The sequence below is a fragment of the Anas acuta genome, chromosome 10, assembly GCF_963932015.1.
Source record: "Anas acuta chromosome 10, bAnaAcu1.1, whole genome shotgun sequence".
NCBI lineage: Eukaryota > Metazoa > Chordata > Aves > Anseriformes > Anatidae > Anas > Anas acuta.
In genome coordinates this window covers 17,741,530-17,767,218 of record NC_088988.1, presented here as the reverse complement: position 1 = coordinate 17,767,218, position 25,689 = coordinate 17,741,530, and the positions used below count along the sequence as shown (strand labels likewise).

Genomic DNA, 25,689 nt, shown 5'->3' with positions numbered 1-25,689 from the left:
ACAGACCCCACAGACCCCAAAAGGGCACCAGTCTGTGAGCAGGCTGCTTTGTGCACAGCCCCAGCGACTCAGCACCCTGACACCACCACCTTGGGCTGTAAGGAACTAGGGAATGCCCTCTCCAGTGGGGCTGCGGGTCCCTCTGCGAGCTGTGCTGCTGCAGGAGGATGCTGCTGCCCACGGCAGGTGTCCTCCAGCGCCGCTGGTTTCAGCGCACACAACCACCAGCCTGCAGCGAGCTGCCTGCTGAGCATAAGGCCCTCAGTCTGCCATCACCATGCTTCTTCAAGTAGGGAAATGAAATGAACTTCAGGATAAGCTTATATTTCAATGAAACCGACCTCTCAGTCACTCCAAATAAAGAGAAGTTTGTGGTACTCCTCTCCCAGTAAGCCTCTCTGAGTGAGTGACTCTCAGTATTAAATAAAATCACTTTCCGTGTCACCAGAACTTTCAAGTCAGACAGCAAATTGTGATTACATGGATTAGGGAAGTCACAAGTGTGCTGTGTCAGACAACACAAATACAGAAACTACAGTGAACTGGTATTGTGCCGCTTGATAATAGATGGACAAAGTTTATGTAAACCTTCAAAGTTCAAAAAATAATGGACTCCCATAAAAAGTAGCACAGCCGGGGCCGAGTACAGGTTAAACATGGTGGCTTACTGCAGCTGCTGCTTTATGCAGACTTTGAGTCAGGTTTCCTTGGACCACTGGTCACTGAGGCCTGATTTGTGCTGGCCAGAGGCAGGAGGGATGGTGGCTCTTGTTCCGAGACTTCCTGGAGCTGGCTGCCTTGTGAATACGGAGAATTTCCGTCATGTGAAGGGTTTCATGTAGAGGAGCAAACTAATCCTCCTCCAGGTCCATGGTGCCAGGGTGAGGATGCCCAGCTCCGATGACTGGGAGATAGGAGTCTGGCCTTGAGGAAGAACTTTGTAATTATAAGCCCTGAAACAAGCTGCCTCCAATGCCACGCCAACACTTTTTCACTTTTTTTTTTTTTTTTTGCTATCAGGTGAGCAGAGAACCACCAGCAGTCTGGATGCACTGATCCCATTTCACAGCAGGAGACGGACTGAGCCGTTCCTGAAATCCCTTCCCCACCCGCACTGCTGTGCTTATCTGGCCCTAAAGCTTTCCAAATCCTTTCGTGTCAAAGTTCACCAACAACTGCGTGAGCTTCAAGTGGATAATCCGCTCGGAGCTGCCAGGCCAAGCAGCCCAGTTGAGCGCGTTAAGGCTCCTCATCCTGCGCTTGGTGCGGGCTCTCGCGCTGCCTGGCATCACCAGGGAGGAGCCCAGAGCCTGCAGGCTTTCTGTGTCGTGGCTGGAAGGTGCAGTGCAGTGCTTCTCCCATGCTGCAGGGACTAGTCCGTATTTCCATGAGGATCCCCATGACTGAGCGGGACATCCAGAGCAACCAGAAGGGTCAGTGGCAACTGCAGGCACTGGGCTCCTCTGCACATGGAGGAGGCTCTACCTTTCCTCGTGCCAGGCCGGGAAGTTAACAGGCAACGTCCTTACACACTACAGCGCATCGCAGCCTCCTGAAATGTAGTGAGCACAGAGGGCTCCCTGACTCCAGGAGCTCCCTGTCCCACCAAGGAGGTGCCACAGCCGTGCCACCACGATGGTCCTGCTGCCAGAGAGGGCACGCTGCCGCTGCAGCTCCTGGCACAGCACGCTGCCTCTCAGCTGCCTGCTCCATGGGCTAGCACAGGCACAAACCCATCAGGCACATCCTGCCACTTCTCACCACAATTACTCTAAAAATACACTACAGAGCTGTTCAGTGGTTTTGAGTACTTACTCCCCGTGCTTCTCTTTCCCATGGCTTTCAGAGCCTGTGGCTCACGTTACCGCTGCCCACCCGTTAGATCTCCTTCTCCTCAGGAACACGGGTGTCCAGAGAGGAGATGGTGCAGGCCGAGCAACTACGTGAAGCAGCAGCAACAACTCGCAGCAAGTTTTCATTTTCTGCCTTCTTGAGCCAAGTTTGTGGAGCGCTGACAGCCGTTTGTCAGAAGGCATTATCAGGAGGCGATACCTATGAGCGCAGCTATCGACTTGCTGCCTGGGCAAAATGTCTCCTCGCCTCCTTCCATCAGAGCTGAGCGCGGCGTGGGCACCGTCTCTGGGGAGCAATCCGAAGCAAGTTTTAAGCCGGCTGCCACCGTGGCAGGAACGTTTCCCCCGCCTTTTCCCTTGTCCTCTCTGTCTGCCGCGGTCCCTGCTCGCCCCGCAACGCGGAGGTCAGCCAGACCCACGCAATTAGAGAGATTGTCTGCGGCTGACCCCGGGCCCGCCAGGCCCTTTCAAGCGCGGGCAGTCTTTATCAGCACGGCACAGAAAACACAGCAGAGCCGTGAGATAGGCGGGAGGATGAGGTTGTTAAGATGTTTTTCCCTCACTCTCTGCAAACTAAGACAGTACCTCTGCCACTTGGGTGAACTTAGGTTATTCCCACTCACATCTGGCAGCCCGTGGCTTCCTCCTTCATCTCAACTGCTGCTATTTTCGTCCTGTGATGTCTGTACTTTGGCACTATTGGGAGTGGATTGTGTGTGGATCACTAACTTTTGGACAGGTCAGCCGTCTCGGCCTGAGCACCACTAGATGGATACTAATAAGAGGAAACGAATACATCAAAGAAAAGTCTCTCTTTTTCTCCTCATATCCCTCTCGCAGGCACACTGCTTTCTTCTGCTCTTGTTGTCTCTGCCCTTTCTCGCTCTGCATTCCTGCTCTGATTTCTGCGAATGGTACTGTACCGAGGAGGGGGACAGCTGACTTTTAAGATCTGCTGGAACCACCCCAATGGGGCTGCGGAGAGCCTCCCTTCAAAAGGGAGGATGCAAAAAAAAAAAAAAAAAAAAAAGATAAGGGATGGGACAAAATGCAAGAGAAACATAACAAAACAGAGCTGTGGCTGCCGGGGTATGGGTGGAGGGGCTGCGGGGAGCCCTGGCAGCCCTCAGTCACTTCGGGGCACTGAACAGCCAGACACAGCTGCAGGCAGTACGTGGCCGGGCAGACTGGGCAAGCACACCGCCTGTGCTCCTTGCCTCCTTGCCCAGGGACGCGGTGCAGGAGCCCCGTTGGAGCTGAGCACGCAGTGCCCTGCTCAGCACAGCTTCGGGGGACCCAGCAGTGCAAACCTGGGAAGTCGCCGTAGCAGATTTTCTGAGGATATGGTCCAAGAGGATCAATTCCCCTTTGCTTTGCAAGTAAGAAGACAATATCCATCACCAGCCATGGTAGCTGGATGAGGTTGCGCTTGCCCCCCCTGCCCCTGGACCACAGGCCGCTCAGCCCAGCTGGCCGTTCACCCCTCCGTGATGGTGCAGCCCTGCAGCAGCTCCGGGCATCACAGCCACACTGATCACAGCTGGACACACACAAACAGCCCAGTGGCATTGGCACAGCTGTCTCTGGGGCCAAATTTGGGCAGAAAAGGCTTTACCCCAGTGGCAATGCCTGAAAAGGACTTGCTCCAGCCTGGCTGGCAGGCTGCTCCAAACGGCCGCAGCTGGGCTAAGACACCCCGTCCCTGGTGACGATCCATTGCAGGTGATCCGGTGCTCTGGACCTGAAGCTTTAGAGTAGCCGGGTGCCAGGAGCTCTGTGGCACCATAACCATACTGGGAACCTCTCCCCAGAGCTGGCTGGTCACCCCCCTTGGACATGCATGAAGCCCAAAATTCCCCACATGGCAAAAGGGCTGCCAGGCCACGGAGCATTGGGCAAGGTGCAGGGAGCAGGGTGACAAAACGCTTATTTCCAGGGGCTGAGTCAGTCCGTGGGGTATTTAAGGACGCAATCACCAGCAGAGCTTCCCAAGCTGTGATCAGACGTGGTGGGGAGAAGCAAACCAGGAGTGCATGGCAAATCGATGGCCTTGCGACTTGCCACTGCAGCAATGCAGCGAGGCCGGGTGTGCGGAGCAGGCTGCCTCAAGGCAGGCTGTGCAGGCACCGCATGCAGCACGCTCTTGGAAGACACTTCCAAAAATGGCTTTGCAGTCTGCTCTCAAGAAGTGTGAGCCTGCACTAAACTGATTGTTTGAATTACTCATCGTTTGTATTACCTTAGCAAAGGAGTGCACAGACACCGAGCTGCAGGGCCCAGCTGAGCCCTCCCCAGCTCCCCCCCTCACAGCCCCAGCTTCGCCCTGTGCTCCCAGCTCGTTCTTGTTTCCAAATGCTCACTTCAGGCAGTATTTCAAAGACTGAACACTGGTCACCTCTGTCACTATTTGTTTTTAAAACCTCACTCCGCATTTGTACATGAGGCGGTATTTTCCCTGGTGGCTGTACCAAAAAACTGTGTTACATTTAAACTCTTCCAACACAAATATTTTCTTGAATGCTTTCTGCTAGCTGAAAAATGGGGGGGGGGGGCAAGAAGAAAACCACAAACTGCTAACAGCAGCAGGTTAGCGAGTACCTCCTGCACAGCAGGTCAGCATCCAGGAGCTCACAGCCGCCCTCCCACGGCAGACATCCCAGCCCAGCCCTCAGACACCAGCCCTGCATCAGGTGGATGCCCCGAGACAGCCCCAGGAAGGCAATGCCCAGCTGCGCCAGCAGCACTCCAACATTTTCCATGCACGTGTGTGCTCCTCGTGCTCCTCCCTCGCTGCAGCAGGGAGGTTGATGCCGTCCAAACACCGCTGGTGCGAGGTGAGGCAGGTGGGCACACCACCTGAGATGGTTTTGGTTCAGGTGACAAGGGCCCCGGACAAACAACCATGCTGAGCCCAACAGAGCCTGCACAGAACCCCACCAGCCCCAGCCATCACCTCTGAGGGGACATGGATGATCAGGAACACCCCCCTACCCAAGGAGATACCAGCTGGGACTCGCACCCATCCCACCGACTGGCAGCTCACCATTTCCAGCGACATCAGCTCTCCTGGGGCTGCCTGCAGCGAAGCCCCGTGGCAGTGCAGCCCCCCATCAGCCCGCTCCCCAGCCACTCACATCCCCATTAGCTGGTAATGACAAACGTTTAGAGCGCAGGCTTCCTCCCACACGCTTCCACAGGGCTTTGCGAGCTGAGCCATGGGCGCCCGCCAGGGACTGCCGCTCTCCCTGGGGCAAAGCGCTGCAGCCGCAGGGTCCCCAGGCGCCGGCGCTGCCCTGGGACACGGCGCTACCAGCTGGGGACAGGCACGGGGGTGGCACACGGGGCTGCCACACTGCACCGACGGGTGCCCAGTGGGCACAGGGTGCCTGGGACCGCCTGGCAGTGTGGGGGCTCTGCAGCCAGCCAGCAGGTGGGGCAAGGCGCTGCTGCTCTCCTGATTTTGTCCTAAATGTCCAGCCATTATGCATTTGTTTTGAATTCCTGGCCACGGAGTCATTACGCATTCAGGTGGAGAGGAAAGTGAGCTCGGCGGGAGCCTGACAGTAATTCTGCATTAGTTAAGCATTAGCTGACAGATGTACAAAGCCAAACCATTACTCCTGTCACACGTTGGGCCCTGACTTTCTTTTCCCCATTGTGGTGCTCCTCCAATCAACAGCTCCGGAGCGCTGCACAAATGCCGAGACGAAAGCCTTGCAAAAGCTGTTATTGGAGGGGTTTTCAGTGGTAATTAGAGGTGAATGAAAGGGGGAAAAGGATTTTGTCTGGAACACAGTTTGGCAAAGTGTTACTGCTGCATTTATTTATTTCGGCGCTTTTCTGATAGCGACGTCGGGGCACAAACCTTTGCAGACACACGCGCCGCTTAGAGCTGGCACGCCAGAAGCAGTGCTCACAAACTTCAGATCGCTGAGTATTACTCAAACTGGAATTTATTGAAATTCAGTCCATTAGTAATGATACCAAGAAACCACAAGAACTCCCTAGAAAATATGGCCTCCAAATAGCTTTTACTAAACCACTTACTACATACTAATTACTAAGTCCTATTAATGGTGAAAGAAATACACGAAGAGATGACTGGGTGCCTGCACGGAAGCAGCCAGGTCCTTAACTGCATAAAAAGATCAATGTTGTGTTTCTGCAGAGCAAACTTTAAAACACGCCACATATATGGAAAATCAATGCAAAGTACAATTCCCTACGATTACTGTTGTTGGGTGCAAAATCAAAGATCTGGGGAGCAAATAATTTGGTGGTACTTCTGTACACCTCCACCACCAGCCTGCCCGAAACCGCACAAGCCCAAACACCTCCCCGCACATCAGAAGCACGCTCACGTCCATCCGGAAGAAACCTGCAGCACAGTTGAATCAAAGTGGTGCCTCGGACAAGGCCGTCCTTCCTGCCACGTCCTACCCAATGAAATTATGTTCAGGAACCTACACAGCATGAAGTGCTGAAAGATATTGTAGGACAAAAAGAAGAACAACTCCCACCCCAACCCTCTCCTCTTGGTGCTTACCAGATGACACCCATTTTAAAAGCCTTTGCACAAGCAGATGCGCAGGGAGCACAGCACCCACACTCCCTGTCTGCATGCCTATCCCCAAGAATACAGCGAGTACGGCTGAGGAAGAATCCAAATGTACCCCACGCTGGCCCAGAGCGGCAAGGGCTTTTCTGACAGGGCTTTCATCCCCCAGGGAGCCTGCCGGAGCTCAGGCGTGCAGCGATGCCTGGGCAGCCAGGTGTGCCCAACAATTCCAGTGCCACGCTGCCCACGGTGCTGCTCTCCGGCTGCTCACATCCACTGGACTTGCCAGCAGTCCACGATGCTTTTCACCCCGTGCTCGAAACCTGTGTCATTCCTTCTCTCTCCCATCTTTAACAGCTCGGACATCGCCCACCTTTTAATGAGTGGCTTTAATATTTCATTGCCCCGTACTGCTTTCTGTTAAATCATCCTGTATTATTTCCTTCCCACCCATTAGAGGCTCCCCCTTACTAAATTATTAAAGCATTTATTTAGATCACAGAAGCAAAGAAATTAGATTACATTGATCCATGACAATTTGCTCCCACACCGTTTCTTCATGAAACATCCCTGCCACATTTCATTCACATCAGGCCTGGCCACCACACTCCTGCCATTCCTGCATCCAACATCTTCATCAGCTTTTTTTTTTTCTTGCAGCATTTTTCTCAGACTTTCAGACTTTCCCCAGATAAAACTTTAGATCAAAACAAACTTAAGCCAAGAAAAGGAGGGCCAATTTTCCTGGCTTCATGGCATTAAGGAGCCTTTGGTGCCACCGGCTGCCACAGCCCTGGGAGGCATCACACACTGCAGCCTCCTGCTGCCCCCAAACTGTCCCAAAGCCACGACCACCAGAGTGCTGCTCACGAAGGGGATGGAGAGAGTACTGCTGGTTTGGGGAAGAATGAATCGTGCCGTGCAGCTCTGCTTTCCCTCCCTGTTCTTTCCTCAGTCTCTTGCCAGAAGCCACTTCGTACTGCACAGGTGGAGGCCCTGCAGAGTGCAGCATCCACTACAGCGTGCCGTCGGGGCGAGAGCTCCTAGCATCACCTACCGTAACCACCCCAATCTGAGCAAGGCTTGGATGCATTATTTCATCTTCTCTCCTCGCATTTCCCTCTTCTCCTTCCACAAGCCCCCAGCAGCAGGCTCTCACCCGGGACACCAGGGTCCCTGCAGCCTGTTGAAGGCAGCACACCCTTTGCCTGCGTTCCCTCTCCTGGCCTCCCCTCATCAGGCTCCGCGCAGGGAGCTGGAGGCCCAGGGGGACCCCTCTGGCCACGGGGCTCCTGCCCCTCCTGGACCCTTCCCCAGCTGCGGTCGCAGCCTCGGGACAGTGGCTGTCCCCACACAATGCCCCAAGGGCACTGGTGGTCTGCATGTAGGAAGCTTTGCTGCCTGCAGCAGCCCAGGCACCTCGCAGCATCTCCAAGTTTTACTTTAAAGCCACCTGCCCCTGGCTTCCCGAGCCCTCGCTGCCCCTTCCCGTGGAGCTGTCAAGCCTGTACCTGCACCTCCACCGACAGGCCAGGGGGAAGCAGCACGCAGGAAGGTACACGGACGGGTGAGCGACTCGAAAAGCCACCGGGGAGGGGGAGGTTGCCAAAGGGTTGTTTTTCCCTTATGTCACTGCGTTGGGACTCAAGACACAAAGCACGTTTTGAAGGAAAGGCTGAGCTCTGCAGGAGACAAAGACACCGAACAAAGTGTTCAGCGAGCTCTGGAGAGGTGGAGAAACACCTGATAGGAGAGGCAGGGAGCTGCAGGCACAGGCGCTAGCTGTGCCTGCTAACTAGTGGCAGCAGTAATTAATAACACCACCCCGGCTACTGCCGCGCACGTAAGCCCAGAATCACTGCGTTTTCTGCTCTGCCCCCTCATTTGGATGACTTCTGTGCAGCAGTTAACTCCTCGGAGCCCTAACCTATAGAAAAAGCATTGGAGAAACCAACGTCTCCATGGTGGCTTCAGTAAAGGCATAAGAAAAGAGTTGTTGATTCACTGGGTAAAAACCTGGAACCTGGGGCACGTCACATCCTTGTCAGCAACGGTAAGAGCTTCCCGGTTATCAGATGTCTGTCCTCTGCTGAGGTACCTGGGCACTCCCATCACCTCCAATCCTTTATGTGGGACAACATAAATCTCAAAAAACTTAGCAGCACAAGCCTTGTTTTCCCAGGCACAGCTCACTTCTGCAGCCTCTGATAGGCTGCAACATATCCACAGGTGATTCTGTTTTTTTCTTTGGAAACAGCACCACTAAAAACGTTCTCCTTCCTGCTAATGGAATCAAAAAAAGTCACGCAAGGCCTGTATTTTTCTCTCACTGCAGCACAGTGCTAAGTCCTCAAGCTGCTGCATCTCCCACCTGAAACCCAACTCTTTGGCCTTTGTGCCCGGGCGTGCAGCAAGAGCCGGCTCCTGCCTTGAACCACGTTTGCATGTTGAGTCCTCTCAGCCAGCTGAGTTGGACAGAAAAAGCCTTTGCTATTTACTACCTCGCTGCTTCACTGATTGAAAGTTTTGCCAGAAACAGGGCTTCTATCACTCAGAAGTGCCCCATTTGTGGCACACCGTCTGCACTGGGCTTGGCAAACCAACTTGTCCTGTCCACAGCCTGTCCCTGGATCAGACCTTTCCACCCAGTGGCAGAATTTTGGTAAGATTTAACCCACAGCAAAAGATGAAGAGGATTGAAACCTCCCTGCTTCCACGAGAAACGTGCTGCAATTTCAGCATAGCTCACCAGAGGCAGCAGATACATGTCCAAGAATTCCTACTTTCATTCATGCCATTTGTATCATATTTGTCTTGCTTCAGCACATCTAATTACATTACACAAATTACACAGTCTAGCACTCTTCCCTCCACAAGTCAGACAGAAGGCCTGAGCAGACGTGACTAAACTATTCCATAGCTGCTTTGCACTGAGCTGCGTTAGAAGTTGCTACCAAACGAAGGAAAGCAGATGTAAAGCAGTACAATGATGCTTCTGTTTGCTGTTCTGCCCATGGCAATAAAAGGCAAAGCGAGGGCACCATTTCTATTCCCCATTCTGTTGGGCTGCAGCAGCCACCGAGCTCTCCCCTCCCGCAGCACCTTGGCGTGCTCAGGTGGGAGAGCAGCTTTAGCTCTTCATTGCCCTCCGTTAGTTGTGCTTAATCCCCAAATTTTTACTGAATGGCTGCAAGTGAGAACTGTTTTTTCCTCTCCCACAGCAGCTCTCTGACCAGTGAGATGCAGCACAGCTGCCACCACAGGGCACAGCAGCTTCCCTCTCCCCAGCAAAGCTCAGCAGGTGGCACGATGGATGGAACGGGCTGATACATGGCCTACAGGGCATGATGGTGGTACGCTGCAAAAAAGTTACGGGCCCAAAGTACATATTTTAAATTAGGAAGTCACTTTCTCTTGCCTTGATTACCCAAACTTCACCAGACCACAAGAACCCCTATACAGAATCACCTGAAGATCAACATCATCAATTTTTTTTTTTCTTTTTCACCCCAAAACCTCAAGTTTTAAGGCAGGTTAGGGCAGCACTGGTGTTTGTCTGAGAAGTACTTCAAACCCAAGCTTTCTGTCAGAAAAGTAAATCCTTCTAAAGATGCAGAAGTATAGGATGAAAAATACAATGCATTTAAAATCTATCACCACAGGTGCCCCAAGGACAGCTAAATCAACCGCAGTACTGGCAATACGAACAGCATTCAATAATTCAAGCACCCTGGGCCATGTGTCAGCCTTAACTACACATGAAAGTTATCTTTCCTTTTTTTCACTTGATCACTAGAGCGGGTTTCTGGTTAAAATCTCATCTGATATGTTTTCTTCTTTGTAAAACATGACACAGGTCTCCAGTGACTATTACGAAACTAAGCAGCTCAGAAAATAAACAGCGTATTCTGGAAGTATGAAAAGATTGAATGAAAGCTCAAACAAATGGTGTGCTAAGAATTATTAGGTGTCCACAACATATCTTCTGCGGGCCTCTGACACAGGCCACTGCTTGTGCTTACTCTCGTCTTCATGTTTAACTCATCTTCGTGTTATAAAGAATAGGAGACACCTGGTAAACTTTCAAACTTCTCCCCCCAGGTGGCTTCAGTAAGGTAGCTGCATCAGAGTTGCACAACTTGTAGGGTTTCTTTGTTGTTTGTGTTTTTGTTTTTTTTTGAAAATATGGGAATCTTCAGGAACCCACAGGTGATTATAAAAGGTTGTGAAGGAAGGTAAATGGGAAGTTGAGCTCTTTTCTTCACTTTCCACAAATGAATGGCCTAACATCATTTGCACTGAGGATCTGTACACACACCTTTGATTAAATACCTCCCATTTCTGCTCTCACACACACAGTGCTGTGAATGTTAAGGACAATTTGCCTTTTAGCCTGTTTGAGCTGATTACCTGATTTAGAAATGAACATACATTACTTAGCCAAGCATCCCGTTTAAAAGACAAATCAACATTTTTGTCTATAAGAAAGTTTGAGAGCCCTTTTGAGAGTTTGCAAATAGGAGACCAATGAAAGAATCTGAGCTCCCCTAAGCTGCTCAGAAATCTCCTTAGGAAAAGAAGCTCCAAGTTCACACCCTTTAGCTGACAATTCCTACAAAAGGCAGGGGCACTTTTTTTGTCATGTTTTCTTGGGGGTGGGGAGGGAGTCAGGTAATGTTTGGGTTTTGTGTGTGTGTGTCTCCTATTTTCAAGTTTCAAATACAATTTCTTCTGTGCTCAGGCATGCAGAGTTTAGAACTTGTTCCCCTCCCTCTAATTTCACATCAGGAAAGCTGATAACTTAAACCTAATTCTCTTGAAAAGCCAGCCTCCAAAGACGTGTCCCTCTTATCTCCAAATGCAGATGAAAACTGGTTTTGCTTTGATTAGCTTCCTTAAATGTCGTTACCATGCTTCAGCTCAGAGGCTCAGAATGACTCCTAAACCAGCCATGTCACACCATTTTTCACTTTATTTTATTCTCATCTCCATTCCTTACAGAACACAAGTATGCACCACTTTCACCCTCTGTTCTCTGAGGATGTTTAGGTTAGCCTCTCCTCCTTGCACAGAGGGATCGGGGTTTTTGTGCCCATGTCCCAGCCCTCCACCCAAGGCAGGGCTCACATTGTGGGGCCAGGGAAGGCCAGTCCTGATCAACTCCAGGCACAACAAAGCAGCACTCAGCATCTCAGTCCCTGCCTGCCAGAAGAGATTTTACACTAGGACAGAGAACTCTTTAGCAAAGCTAACCTCAAAACCTCAACCTCAAGTGTTAAAAAAAAAAGAAAAAAGAAAAAACTTAAATGATACAAGTTATTACATTTAATCCCTTTGGGGGAAGTGGGGAATGATTTTGTGATTAAGGACCTACTATGGGGCTCAGGAGAATTAGTTCAATTCCAGGCTCTGAAACAAGCTCCCAGATTCCCATGGGAAAGCCTCCTGCACTCTCCTGCTCGTATGGACACCGGCAGGGTAATTTGTAAGTGCTCACAGTCCTCAGACGATGTAGTACCAACAGCTAAATAAACTCCTGGGTAGGTGGGCTATAATAATTCTGAGGTTAGCTAGCTACCCAAAGAGGACACTGCCATTAGACTACCACACTGCCACAGAAGTCATATTTACATATTTAAAAACCAATATTAGAGGGAGCCTTGACAAAGAATAAGATATATGCTTACATACTCTTGGGTTGACAGCTAGTTCCTGATGGTTTTAGCTAACCCATTCAATGAGCAAAAAAAGCAGCAAGACAAAAATAAACTGGCAGGCCTTGCAGAAAGACACCACTTCATTCTCAAGCAGAGGGCTATTTTCCACAGCTTGCACTGCAGGGAAATTTTGCTCAATTAAAATCTGTATTGGTATTGTTTCTCAGCAAAATTAAATTTATGAATTGATTTAATTCATATAATGAGCAAATTCAATAATGAAAACTCATCTGTCAGCATACATTATGATAGAGCAAATCAAGCAAGCACCATCAGAAAAATGTAACACTGAAGTCACCGTGTAACCTTCTAGATGGTGAAGTGCTACAGAAAACACAGTGGAAAAAGCATTATCCTGTTTTGCAAAAACAACAAAAAAAACGTTACTCTGATATACAGATAAGCACACATATTAGTCAGTTCTTCACTATTCACTATAAGCAGAAATTTGTTATTTTGAGAACTACCAAGAAAAGTTATTATGGTTGCAAGTAATATCTGTGATGTATTTAGTGCAATTACAGAAGTTATTTTTGGTTACTGAATGTACAATTTTTTCTATGCAAGTAAATTTTCTCTTTCAGAAGTTAGAAACATCCATATAGTGCTTCATGGTGACTGGTACTGGTGTTGTTTCCTTACGTACAAACTGTAGTCAATAATTTAATCTTGGTATTAAAAACTCTTGGAGAGTAGCTGTTGTTTATTTTTCATGTATTAAATCCAAGTATACTTGATGTTTCAGTAGAATGGTTGTTAAATATCTTTTAAACCTGGTGTCTGACTGGCTTGTAGGTAACTACATATTAAGGTGATTCCTCACATAACTAAATGGCTTTATTAACTACAGTTATTTCAATATTTTCCTTATTTTTTTTTCCACTGTTACAACTTCAAGTTACAATGGAAGTAAAAAGAAATGAAAACACAACAAATCATTTTCAAGCAAATTAAAGACATGAATTTAAAACTTTTTCAAAGCTGTTAGTTATGTGAGAGAGCAACACCAGAAATTTCAGTTGAGGCTAAAGTCAGTCCTTTCATCTTCATCTCTCTCTAAGAAAATACAACAATAAAAAAAAAAAAAGATCAACCTCACACATTCAAAGAAATTCCATCCATGCTCTACTATATCCTGCAAACAACATCTGACTGGGCCTGCACATCTGAACTTGAATAGAGTCAGATGAAGTTCAACCACTAAATGAAACTGATGACAACTACCTAAGGCAGGCAACCATATCTTGTGACTGTTTAACAGCTTCCATTTTAAAATTATGTAGCTATGACACTGACACTCATGAACAATGGTTTTAATGAAACAGCCTTCTTCAATTTTCAGAAATGGTCATGGGATGGAGTGCAACAGAAGGTGAATGTACTCACAGTAACAGGACTTCCACTGTGGCCAGTTGTGTCAGTGGTATCTTCTTAGTTAAGTAAAGACTTGAGTTTAGCTTCCTGTTGGTGCTGCACTGGTTTAATGTTAATACCTGTGAAAAAGTAAAAACAAATACTGTGAGACAGTTTGTGGTTTATTTATCTGGTCACCTTCCCCACATCTATTTTTATCTGAAAATCAACTCCCTCTTCAATCAGTGAAAGGCTAATTGACGTTTCCGTTTTACTGTAGTATCAAAACTAATGACTTGCTATAAACTTTTGATTGTTTCAAGTCCCCAAATACATAATCTAACATTGAACTGCTCATTTTGATACAAAATGCAGTCCAATATTTCTTTAAGTATTCTGCATACACGAGTAAGCTGAGGGCCCACTGCAAAGATAATATTCTCCTCCAGCTAATATTGTCTAATCCTAACCTAAGTCTTCATTGCAAATTAAACCAAGTATTTATTATTTTACCTACAATGGACATGGAAAAAAGTTGTTTTCTTTAGAAACTTTTACATATAAGTAACTCTTACTATCATTTTTCTTTTTCGTTTTCTCTTTTCTAGGTTTGAGTAAAACTAGCTTCTTAACTATTCCTCATAGGGCAGTTAAAAAAAAAATGCTGTGGAGAAGGGCACCCAGCCAGCTACGCTCATCTCAAACTGTTATGTACCAAGCTGGAAACTGAGCTCCTGTATTGACACTCCTATCTACACACGACAGAACGAGATGCTCTTTTTTTTTTTTTACAGCAGCAGCATTACATCAGTTCATTCACATCTCATCTTCTATGTAAATATATTGCCCATGTTCACCCTTCTGGGTATACAAAATTGCTATTGAGATTTTACTATTCCTTAGCTCAGATGTTCAACAAGGTGTTTTGTTTGTTTGTTTGTTTTAATTCTTTTCTCACAAACTGACAGTGTCAGGACTAAGTACGCTCTCTATTTCATCCCATCACACATACTGAAAACACCAAGCAGTACCTTATTTTCAGCTAGGCCTCTAAGGGTCCTTTCAGCAATGCCCTAAGAGTTTGATTGCAAACAAGTGACAGCTACAGTCTTAGAAGGACTCCAAGCTATTAGACCTTACCTATCAGAACAGACTTATCTACTCTACCCCCTACTTGCTCCTGTAGGTCTCTGACAACCCAACATGACATCCTTCCCGTGAGGCACTGCAGGGATAAGTTCCTACTGCACATTCTCATGATTATTAACCTTTTCTTGAGACTCTGCTGACACAACGCCAGTTGATCAGCAGTCAAGCCATACTCTTGAAAGACTCAACCCATACCAAGAGGAAGAGCTTTGAAGAAAAAGAGAAAAAACAATTCCTCTAATGATCTTCTGCTCTTCTGAGAACCGCTTTCAGTTTCTGTCAGCTCACAGCTACTGTGCACTCAGGTAGCTCCATTGCACCGCATGCCTAATAAGCTGTAAAAACATCCACTTCTATTTCATGACCAGAGAATAGTACCAGTGTATTTTTCTATATTCTAATAGTAAAAGCTACACAGACATCTGAGGTAAACATCCTGGTTATTAAGAAAAAAGCCAAAGAAATCCACTGAACTTGAAATAATTACAAACTGCTTTCTAAAACATTCAATACAGAAACAGTATCCTTTGAGCTGAGAGTGGCTTAAAGAAGGCAGGCCACTGCTTTCAATTTTATTGAAATTAAGTTCTTTAACCAGAATGGATGTACAGCTGTCAGCATCAGGAAGGTTTGAGCTAGACGTAATGCATGGCTATCAGCACAAATAGCCACAGAGGCGGTGTCAGCACAAGGCCAGGTTTCTCCAAGCAGAGCCCATTCTGCAGGTGGATGTGGAGAATATCCCAGAGGCTCAAACCCCCTAGCAGGTGCTAAAAGAGGTGGAGGTTTACCCTCCACATCTGAGGGTCCCATTTGGAAAATGTTTTTTTTTTTTTTTTTTTTTTTTTTTTAAAGAGTGCTCTTACCTATGAGTACATGAAAACACTGGGCTTAAGGAAGGCCCGCTACCTGCCTGAAGCATACAGAAACCAGCACGGCAGATGAAGCAGCTTCACCACACACCAAGTGATGAATGCCATAGCTGTTTTCATTCACAGTGTCCTACTTTAAAAGATGTACAACCACTGAGCTGCAACAAAGCCTTCCTGGATGTATTTAACAACGCAGAGCTCACTGGCCTCCAGTGTTACTAAACTTAGCATGAGCTACTACAAAGCAAATCTTTCCCCGATACTAATGTTAACCTTGCACACACAAGTTAAAACACAAACTGACAAATTAAATACAATTGTCACAGAAAGTTAAAGCCAGATTCTATTTCTGACTGATGGTTCATGACAAACATTTTAGATGACATCCAAGGCTTGTTCTAAGCAAGCTTTTAATCCATGACCATAATGTAGGTCATGAATCTCAGTTCAGTTTGTGCCTAGTGTTCATGCCAAGGAACCAGACTCAGCACTAACACCAACAGCTGTCAAGAGTGTACATGCAGCTTCCTTCTACACTACCATTTGATAAAAGAAAATAGTCCAATTAAGCAGATTTCACACTTTTTAAAAATCAATTTGCCTATTTGTTTCAATCATGAAAGCGGTATTTAATTGACGAAGCACCATACCCTAATCCTACGCATCTAGGAATATTCATGCTTAAAACCTGAACCGCCCTCACTGTTTCTGCCACCCTTTTGGTTTTCAATGAGCTTCAATAACTCAAAAGAATTGCAACCAACTTGGTAACTAAAAAAGAAAGCTTTGTGGAACGGGAAAGTTCACAACGGGGGAAGAAAAAAAGCCTTTCTAAAATAGCCAGGTGTTCACCTCAACCCGTACCAACTTCAAACAGATGCAAGGACAGTAGTTGAATCCGATTTCAGACTAAGGACATAAAAGATAAGCTTTATATTCCTACGCTTTTATAATGTTGGAACGAATTCATTTTTAGATAAAGAATAGTATACTCCCCTACTCTCCTATCCTTTCACATAAAGTTTGCTCTGAAAATACCATTGCTGAGTTCCAGTCTTTCAACTGCTATTTGATCACTGCTAAATATTTGCAAGCTCAGATTTTTTCAAGTCCCACCTACCTACTTGATGTAATTCACATAGTATCTACTATGTATTGTTCTACTTTTACGAGCAAACATACTGTGGCAAGCAACAAAGTCAGATGTGAAAACAGAACAAAATACTTTGAAATGGTGTTGGAAGACCACCCCCTAACGGCCTATTGCCCAGTAGTGCAGGTTTAACCTGAGGAAAGGGTGACTGGCCTAAGAGAGCTTTCCTGCTTGGCAGTGGAAGAGATGGGAGTTTGTTTAAGTTGATGATTGTGTCATCAACTTCAGCTGAAGGATCAGTTTGTTCAACACAGCCTATTTTAAATGAAGAGGAAAGAAATTCTTCATAATACATTAACAGCGCAAGTAGAAACTTGTAAGAATCTCACTATTCCCTTGTCACAAGGGGATCCAAGATGTTTCCATAGAATAGCTCCTAAGATAAAAATAGCACAGATATTTTAAGTCTCTAATTTATGGGTGATGTAGCTGGGTTCATTTTTATCTTTTAGAGATGTTCTGCTGGATTTTAAACTTCTGTCAATAAAATATATACAACATTAAATTATCGAACTCTTAAATCAAGAGTTGCTTAACAGATTGCTGGACATCACCAGCTTAAAGGCATTTATGTGCACGCGGTGTTAAACACAACAGCAGTAGCAGATGATCAAATACTCGTAACCATGCCCTGTGAAAGAGTAATTGCCAGCTATGGTGTCTGTGTATGTCCTTATAGTGTTTCCGGATATGTGAAGAACCATATACATCCTACTTCAGGATGTACATGCCCACGAATATACACACTGGCATTTTATACATATGCTTTTGATCTTTCCTGCTCTCCTTTATTTACAGATTACTGACATGGAATGTACCCAGGCTTTCTTTATATCAGATTTAAAAGAAGCTTGAAGTGGTATTTCGGGGGAAAAAAAAGTGAGTACTTTCAATCTTACCTTTCCTGGTCTTCGCATAGTCACTTACTGAGCTCAACTCTCCAAGAAAGATTCAGGTATCTTTCCTCATTTAACAGAAAAACATCTAATGCCCAGAGGCATGCTAACTCTCACACAGCTCCTGTGCTAGATAGTCATCCACCAGATCAGCTGCCTTATGTGAGATCTTGGTATACTCCTGTTGCTCACGCTCAGCAAATATATTCCCAAGTGCTTTAACTACGATAGCCAGTGCATTTTCCACAGGCATATTATGATTTACTGCAGAGAAGAGAGCATGCTGGCTTTATCAAGCTTATGTTTTCATCTACTTCACACATTTGCAAAAAGATAGAAAAATATAGCTGTTAAGTCTGTGTGTAATAAAACGGAGTGAGATTTTTTTAAACCTCCAGTTCAGCACTGACATAACCCGCCTGTAGCTGCACAGGTATATAAACTTCATTGGAAATATATATGAAAAGTTGTATTTTCTCCTTCCCACTGTCAAAACATTACTGGCCACTCATGATCTAAAGTTAAATTTAAGATAGATTTCCAATTCCATACAGACTTTCACAAATGCCTAAACTTGAAATAGAAATAGTATTATCACAGATTTTTCTTAAACTCAGAATATTTTTCCCTAACTGTAGAACAGGGCAGTTACTTTCCATTCAAGAGAAAATGCATTTTTACTACTGTGATCTTGATTCTAAAAATGATGCAAAATTTAAATCTACAATAGAGTTCTAAAACAGACAAAAAAAAAATTTATTAATTTACATAGAATCAATGCAAGAAAGAAATTTCAATTAATTTCTATGCAACTTCCTACCATTACTTACTCTATCTGACATGCTGACTACATCATGTTGCACGCATGTCATGCCATTTAGGAAGAAGGAAACGAGGACAGATGTTTAATCACTCCATGTATTATGAATTATTAGAAATTAATTCAGTGAACTATTTCAAAGCTGTCTCATTTTAACTAGGTCAAATTTTGTTACTAAGTGTAGTGAATCAGTGTTTAAAATTTTAATGGGTTGAAAGAAATTTAAAGTGCAGTTCTGAATGGGGATTACTTTAAGCGACATCTCTAAACCAAGCTAAACTTAGTTTTGATAGAACCTTGAAGAATGATTACAAATGAAAGGGATATTTTTTACTTTTCAAAAATATAAATGCATCATTTTTAACTTCTTGGAATGCTTGTGTGAAACCTCACTTGTGTATTACTTCCACCACAAGACCACATTATTGTACCTGATCGCCAATGCCTCTAGCATATTCCCCTGAAGAAAATCTTAAATAATAAAAAAATGCTTCAAGGTGGCCCTTAATTCTTAATATTTTGTTGTTGTTGTTCTAAGGCTGATTTTAATCCAATAAATCACTGAATGTGTTTGGTTTTTGTTTGTTTGTTCTAAGAACCTATACATGTTCCTCATTGTTGTCATACTCAAAAGCCCATGAGAGGCATAAGAAATTCTATTACCAACTTGAAATATTTAGGACATTCAGAAACATCAAATAAGCATGCTCTTCAAGTATTATCTATATATTTGCAAGATTACACCTTTCTAAATTGGGTTAACACTTACCTATGTAGCTATCGTTTCTGTAACAGAATTAGCTGAAAGACTGTAACAGAAACTACTTTTGCTCCTTGCTGATGGCAACAATGACACAGTCAGGTCTCTCTCCATCATATTCTTGCTGCATCTGTTGGTAAAACTGCAGGTATAGCTTCTCTTTACAATCATCCCTGCTGCAGTCATCATCTGCAACCAAGTGAAAAATCAATTAAGCAACAGCAGACTGCAAAACCATATTAGAACATCACTATTTTGCCATTCAATACTGCCAAAAATATGATAAAAAATAGTTCTTTGAAGTGTGGGTTTTGTTCCCCTCCCCTTTCCCTTTTTTCCCTGAGGGAATTTGTTACAGACATGCAAGAAGGCACAAGAAACACGGTTAAAGTTGGTTGCAGAGTTCTGAGAATTAAACTCTTGGGAACCGACCATTCATCTATTCATCTATTCCAACCCACAGAGGATTATTTTTGTCCCATTCTCTCCCCAACTTGGTTCCAGTATGATGCTGAGACTCAAATCTTACTCCAGGGGGAGGCAGAAAGAGACTAAGAAAAGAAACCATTTGCCCAGTTCGTCCTGCTGAAGATAAGACGTGATAACGGCACCAATTACAGAACCTGGTCCCTGCAACTCACACAAACTCACAGTAACTCCAATTTTGATTTTGCATAACCACTTAGTCGCTTCTTTCTCCACTATTCTGTGTGTTCTTCTATTCCTAGGATCTCCAGTTATCTCCTCTGGATACCTTTAACATAAGTACTCTGGGAGGAGTATGAGGAAACAAAGCATCCTTTCGTTACATATAGACCAGGCTAATAAAATGATGTTTTAGAAATCTATTTTGTGCCTTCCTCAAAGGGTAAAAGGCACATAAGTCTGCCACAGTGTTTTAACTCAGGATTTCAAATGCTTTACCCTTTCTTTAGAGGATGACTTTCAACATTGGAACACTTCTCCTGGCTTACAGAATCCAAAGACTCTGTTAAAATTAGAAGATTTAAAACAAGCAGAATAGTCATTAGCTGCACTTCAAGAGAAAATATTTTGGCGAGGGAGATTGCTCCAATACATTTCACACATCAGGCATCGGTGGACTACCCTGTTAAGCTGCTAGAGGGAGTACGTGTCTTAGTACGGTCCTTTTGATCTTGAAAATAAAGTACCCTATTTTGAAAACCATTATTGTACTTCAGACCATAAGTAAACTAAAACACTTTGGTAAACAGACAAGATGAAGAATGGACAAAATACAGCTTTATATTATATTCCAATTTTTTACATTTTGTATTTCTATCCTGTAGATTGGACAATGAAGAGCAGTAATTGATAGTTATTTGTCCATAGTGTTACAGAATGTAATAGTCAAAAATTGAACAGGTATTTAATTTCCTATGGCTATTCTTTCCTTTAAAGTTAAATTTTGAATGACAGCTTGATTCGAGAAAACCCATGTAAAGATGTAAAGTCACAAGAAAAATACTTTTCATCACAGGTTAGAGTTCAAGTTGCAAATGGAAGGCCAACCTGTTAAAAATCAGGTCAAATGCAAGTTAGTTTTGTACTCGGTACAATAATATTCCTGTCAAGCTGTGCATCTCTCATATATTCTTTTAAGTAACTCCCTAGTAGTTCATTAAAAAAGCCTCATTGTTACCTTCCTACAAGAGTCACTATAGCCACAAATGCTCTTAAAGGACCACACCATTTAATCCCATTCCAACATTCTTCTAAACTGTGTGAATATCAAACTAATCACATGAAATTTACTCATAATCACAGCCTAATCTGAGTTAGAAGGGGTGAGAACCTTGAGCATTTTTCTTCAAACTTGTTTAAGCATAAGCTATGAAACCCAGGAAGTTAGAAAATACTAATTTCCAGGCAGTTTGATTATGCTGTTTTCCATACAGCTAGATTTTGAATTTTAAGTTGAGAGTCAGTTTCCCTGACCACTTACGGAAATAAAAAAAATCATTTAAGGAAATGGGCAACTAAAATTACAAAATCCTCAACAACTGCAGGATGATTCCAGAATAGATAGAGAATGCACGTTTTAAAAAAGGAACAGGGAAAAAAAAAAAAAAGCCATGCTTGCTCCAGAAACAAATCATAACATGGAATAATATAAGCATTTTAAAAAATTAGGTATCTAGAATCAAGCTTGTACACCACAGAAGCTGGCAATTCAAATCACTACAAAAGCTCAAAAGCACCATCAAGACCAGCTGAAGAACAGTCACGCTTTGCCCTCAAACTTAATGAGAACTCAGCAGCCAGGCACCCGTAAGAGACAGTCGGTGCCCTGGAATTCAGCCTCTGAAGAGCGGAGCCTGGAACTTGATAGGCTTCAAGGGACAAAACGTTTCCTTCCCTGCTTATTTCACCTTATTTTATACTCCCAGATGAGTACTACAATTAATATAGGTTTATTAATTAATAAACTCTAAGGAGAAGTGAAAAGGTCGTGTTTACCCAAACTACTGAATGCCTTATGACACACTGTAAGGTAGCTCAGTCTGTTCCTCCTGAAGTTGTTTAACAAAAGTCTAAAGAACAGTACACTGACATCTATCATTGCAAAAGAATGCAACCCCAAGGGGACGTTTAAACCAAGAATGCTGCTTACACAGTATCTTTCCAAAGTTTTTGCTTCATTTATTTTCCCTTGAGTAAAGAGGTGCTGAACAGTTTATGAGAGAAAGCACCTTCATTAAGCATCAGCAACCTGAAGGATCTCAAGTGACTGTTGCTGTTTCCCTCTATTTGCTTCCCAAAAGAAGATGTGGCACTTGCACATCATTTGTGTGCTCTAAATTAAGGATGTTTTTGAATTAGTGTCTATGCTTGACCTAACTGAAAAGCTGCTTTCTTAACTTGCCATAAGACCCCAAATTGTACATACGGACTTATTTCAGCCTGTACCACGAGACGTTGTCCACAAGCACAGCCTTGTGTAGAAAAAAAAAAAAAAAAAGTATATTTTTTTGTCTTTTCATGTTTACATTGCAGTAGCTATGAGAATTCTCCAACACAGAGCTGGGACATGCTGTGCTCTGTTTGTACTAACTGTTGGACTTCCCAAAGAGCCCATGTCCTAGGACATGTGACATACAGAAGATGGTGGAGATGATCTAATGCATGTCTTAACACAACCAAATGTGGTGGTGGTGGTGGGTTTTGTTGGTGTTGTTTGTTTTTTAAAAAAAGGTTTGATAACTTAACTGAACACAAATAATTAAAGGCAAAGAATCTATCCAGTTTCCATTTCCATCTAGGAACATTATATCCTAATAAAACAAGATGTTTAAGCAAAAGCCTCAAAAGAGATCATCTCCCACTTCTCATCTATAACTGCAAATTGATAGAGAAGAGCAATTGAAGTTCACTTTACAGAGCAACCATCACATTCTTCCAGAACATGCTCTTTTGGAAGCAGGTAAGGGAAAGAACAACGCAAGAGACCATGAACAATAACCAGACTTGTATGGTTTTGGTTATTTTGTTTGTTTTTGCTTTTAATAGACAGAACCTATGCTCAGAATGAATCCATTTTGCAAAAGTAGTTCAGACATTAGGAGTACAGGACAAGCAGATAGCTGAATGCAAACAACCCTCAAAGCAGCTGCTACAAATAGGATCTCAAGCTGAATAAAAAAGTTCCCCAAAATGTAGTTGGGAAACAGTAAGCAGTACGGCATACCCCAGCAAACCCCCAGGGTGTAGGGCTCAGCATTTCAAAAGCTAACAAACTTCCTACTCACGAGCCTAGCACAAGGCAGACTACACACAGCCGAGCTCAAGCAAGTGATCAGGTGCCAGCGCTCAGGGTGCTGTCAGCCATATGAACATAGCTGAAACTGCACCGCTGCCTGTCCTGTGGTGCTCTGCACCCACCACAGCTGCTCTTAATACCTTTGGGCTACACTGCTCAGTGGCAGCTGCCAGCTGGGGAGGGAGATGAGGACACAGCTACCCACAGGGAACCATCAGGCAGATGGGAACAACAGCCTCACCACCTCACAGCAGGCTGGTCTTCCAAGAGCAAGAGCATGAAACTTCTGCACCCAAAAGGCAAGCATCTACTTCTACTTTCAATCCCAGATTCCCCACTTCATTAACAATGGTTTGGTTTTCCTATGAGCCATTGTTGTTATGGTGCAGTATCTTGGCCATAAATCTAAGGTTGCTAAATGCATTACCCTTATTCTAAACACACCCTTCAAAGCTGAAAGTCAATAAAAACCCAACTTTGCCACTTGGTATTATATGTGGAACAACGTTTGAAGAACTAAAGTACTCCTCAAAACAAGGAAAAAGCAGATAAATGCAAGGCTTCCCTTTCAGGTAGGATTTTTTGGTTTGTTTTTTGAAAACCAAATACAAAACCATGGGAGATCATGAGCAATAAGAGACTGAAAAAATACCACTTGGGAACTAAATGGGGAGGACTAGGAACTGGAAAAGTTGAATACATGCTATTCAGGACTGAACAGACATTCCATTATGGTACAAAAACATGACAAAAAAGCAAACAAGAAGTTGCTGAGGGAGTTTTTTCCAACTTGATGTTATATGTCTAATAGCCAAAGATCCATGTTTTTCATAAACTCTTTCATATCAGCAATTCTGTTACGTATTATTTACTCCAGAAGACATGGAATCCACATGGGTCTGTGACTGGGCTGAAAATCAAGAAACTTTGAGGATTAAATATTGAAGACAAACAGCAACAAAGAGCCACCATAGTTTAATTAAACACTGTGCTAATGAGAGCACAGAACTTGTGCAAAAGCAAGAACACGCTTTTAGACAGCTACAATATGTGTTAAGAGGAATGATAAACTTAAAAGTTTTCTTGGATGTAAGAAGCCTGATTTCTGAAGCACTATAGGGGATAAGAAAGGGAGTTTTATCTCTACTGTCCTAATTACCTAAAAGTACATAAAAACCTTACACACCTCTGTTCCAGAAAAAAAGAGTGGAAGATCAATTAGCTTTATAGGCAACTGAAATTCAAGCACTGTTTAGTATCTCAAACCAAAATTTATCTTGTGCGCAATGTGGCAGCACAAGTCTCAAACAACAATTCTAAGAATAATAATAAAAAAAATCAATCTTCTATTATATCAAGACACATGCATTTTTATAACACACATGTATTGAGTGATTCATGTAGATTTTGCTTACGTGTCCAAAGGGCCTTCTCTTTTCTACTGGATGTGCTGCTACTTGATAAAGCTGTTCTTCCAGGAAAAACTTCAAAATGTTTTCTAGAAGCCCACTGGGGAAAAAAAAAAATATTCCAATCAGATTTTTTTTTGGCCAAAACAAGAAATAATGAATATGGATTTCCTTATAAAAAAAAGTAGTTCTGTGGAAAAAATAACACTTCTCATGGAAAATGACATGGAAGGAAGGGAAAAAAAGAAAAAAAGACAGATTCATGATAAGATTTTAAGATTCCAAAAATCTAATTACAGAAGGAATATAAAGCACTATCCTCCTATCGCTAAATGTAAATTAGGGTAATAATCACCAAGTTTGGGAGGTAGTTACTACGATAAACTGATTTATGAAAATACAGGATGAATAAATTCAAAAAGACTGAATTTTAACATCCTCAAGTGTTAACATAGTATCTCTGAAATCACATGTTGCCTCAAAAGGGAGGGACTGTTAAGAGAAAAATGAGCAGGAAAAGGGACTGTGTAGAGGAAAATGTGCAGGAGAAGGCTGGAAATGCACGCAAAGTAAGAAACAAGTGACCCATCCTAATTATCTCTGATAGCAGATGCTGCTAACAGATGCTCTCACATTATGCTCGAAGTACAGCTGTGAGAACCAGAAATAGATACCAAAGATGCTAAACTCAAAAAGATGCATCCCTTGCACCTCAAAAAGAGATACTTAAAATATTATTCCAGACTGACAAAGCACATTTCTTCCAAGTGCCTCTGCATTATGAAGCAATCCAAATGTATACTAAACCCTTTGCTCAAGGAGTTAATATTAAGGCTTTGCAGGTGTCAGCAAGAAAAACATCAAGACTTATTAACAGATGCACAACCCTAAGAAATGGTTTATTCGAGCCTTATTCGTAGTATAACAACAACTACTGTTTGGTCTCATTTACCTTAGCTAGACTCCAGTCAGTGGAATTGTACAGAAGAGAGTAAGCTACTTGGAAAAATCAGGGTGATGTAAGCATTTTGAACCACCCAAGAAGTTTTAATATTAAAAATAAAGGAATTGCAATTGACTTCAGTTATCTCAAGGGGGCATGGATCTCATTGCTCTTGGAACTGTTTCCCCCAGTATAGGTTCAGCATTTGCGTCACAAATCATGAAAGCTTAACAAAATCAGATGTAAAATATCTGTATCTCTTCCGAAGTAAATAGCTGGAGCAAAATGAAAGAGAACAGCAGATCTGTACATGAACAAGCTTTCGGAAGTATAAATAGCCTGGTGCAAATTAGAACTTTCTGATACTTTCAGGATGCTAGAAATTGTGAAGGATTTCTCCAAGCACACCATTATCCAGAGTAGCA

The 25,689-nt window shown here is 43.8% G+C and overlaps 1 long non-coding RNA gene across 1 annotated transcript in view; it reads right to left on the bottom strand.

Moving 5' to 3' along the window:
- Positions 1–25,689, bottom strand: part of LOC137861964 (uncharacterized) — a 36,822-nt gene that overhangs the window by 9,344 nt on the left and 1,789 nt on the right. Inside the window, exons 2-4 of the long non-coding RNA XR_011099957.1 lie at positions 24,328–24,421; positions 19,141–19,320; positions 13,515–13,621 (exon numbers count right to left, since the gene is read on the bottom strand). This is a non-coding gene — a long non-coding RNA (uncharacterized lncRNA). The remainder of the gene's footprint in view (positions 1–13,514; positions 13,622–19,140; positions 19,321–24,327; positions 24,422–25,689) is intronic.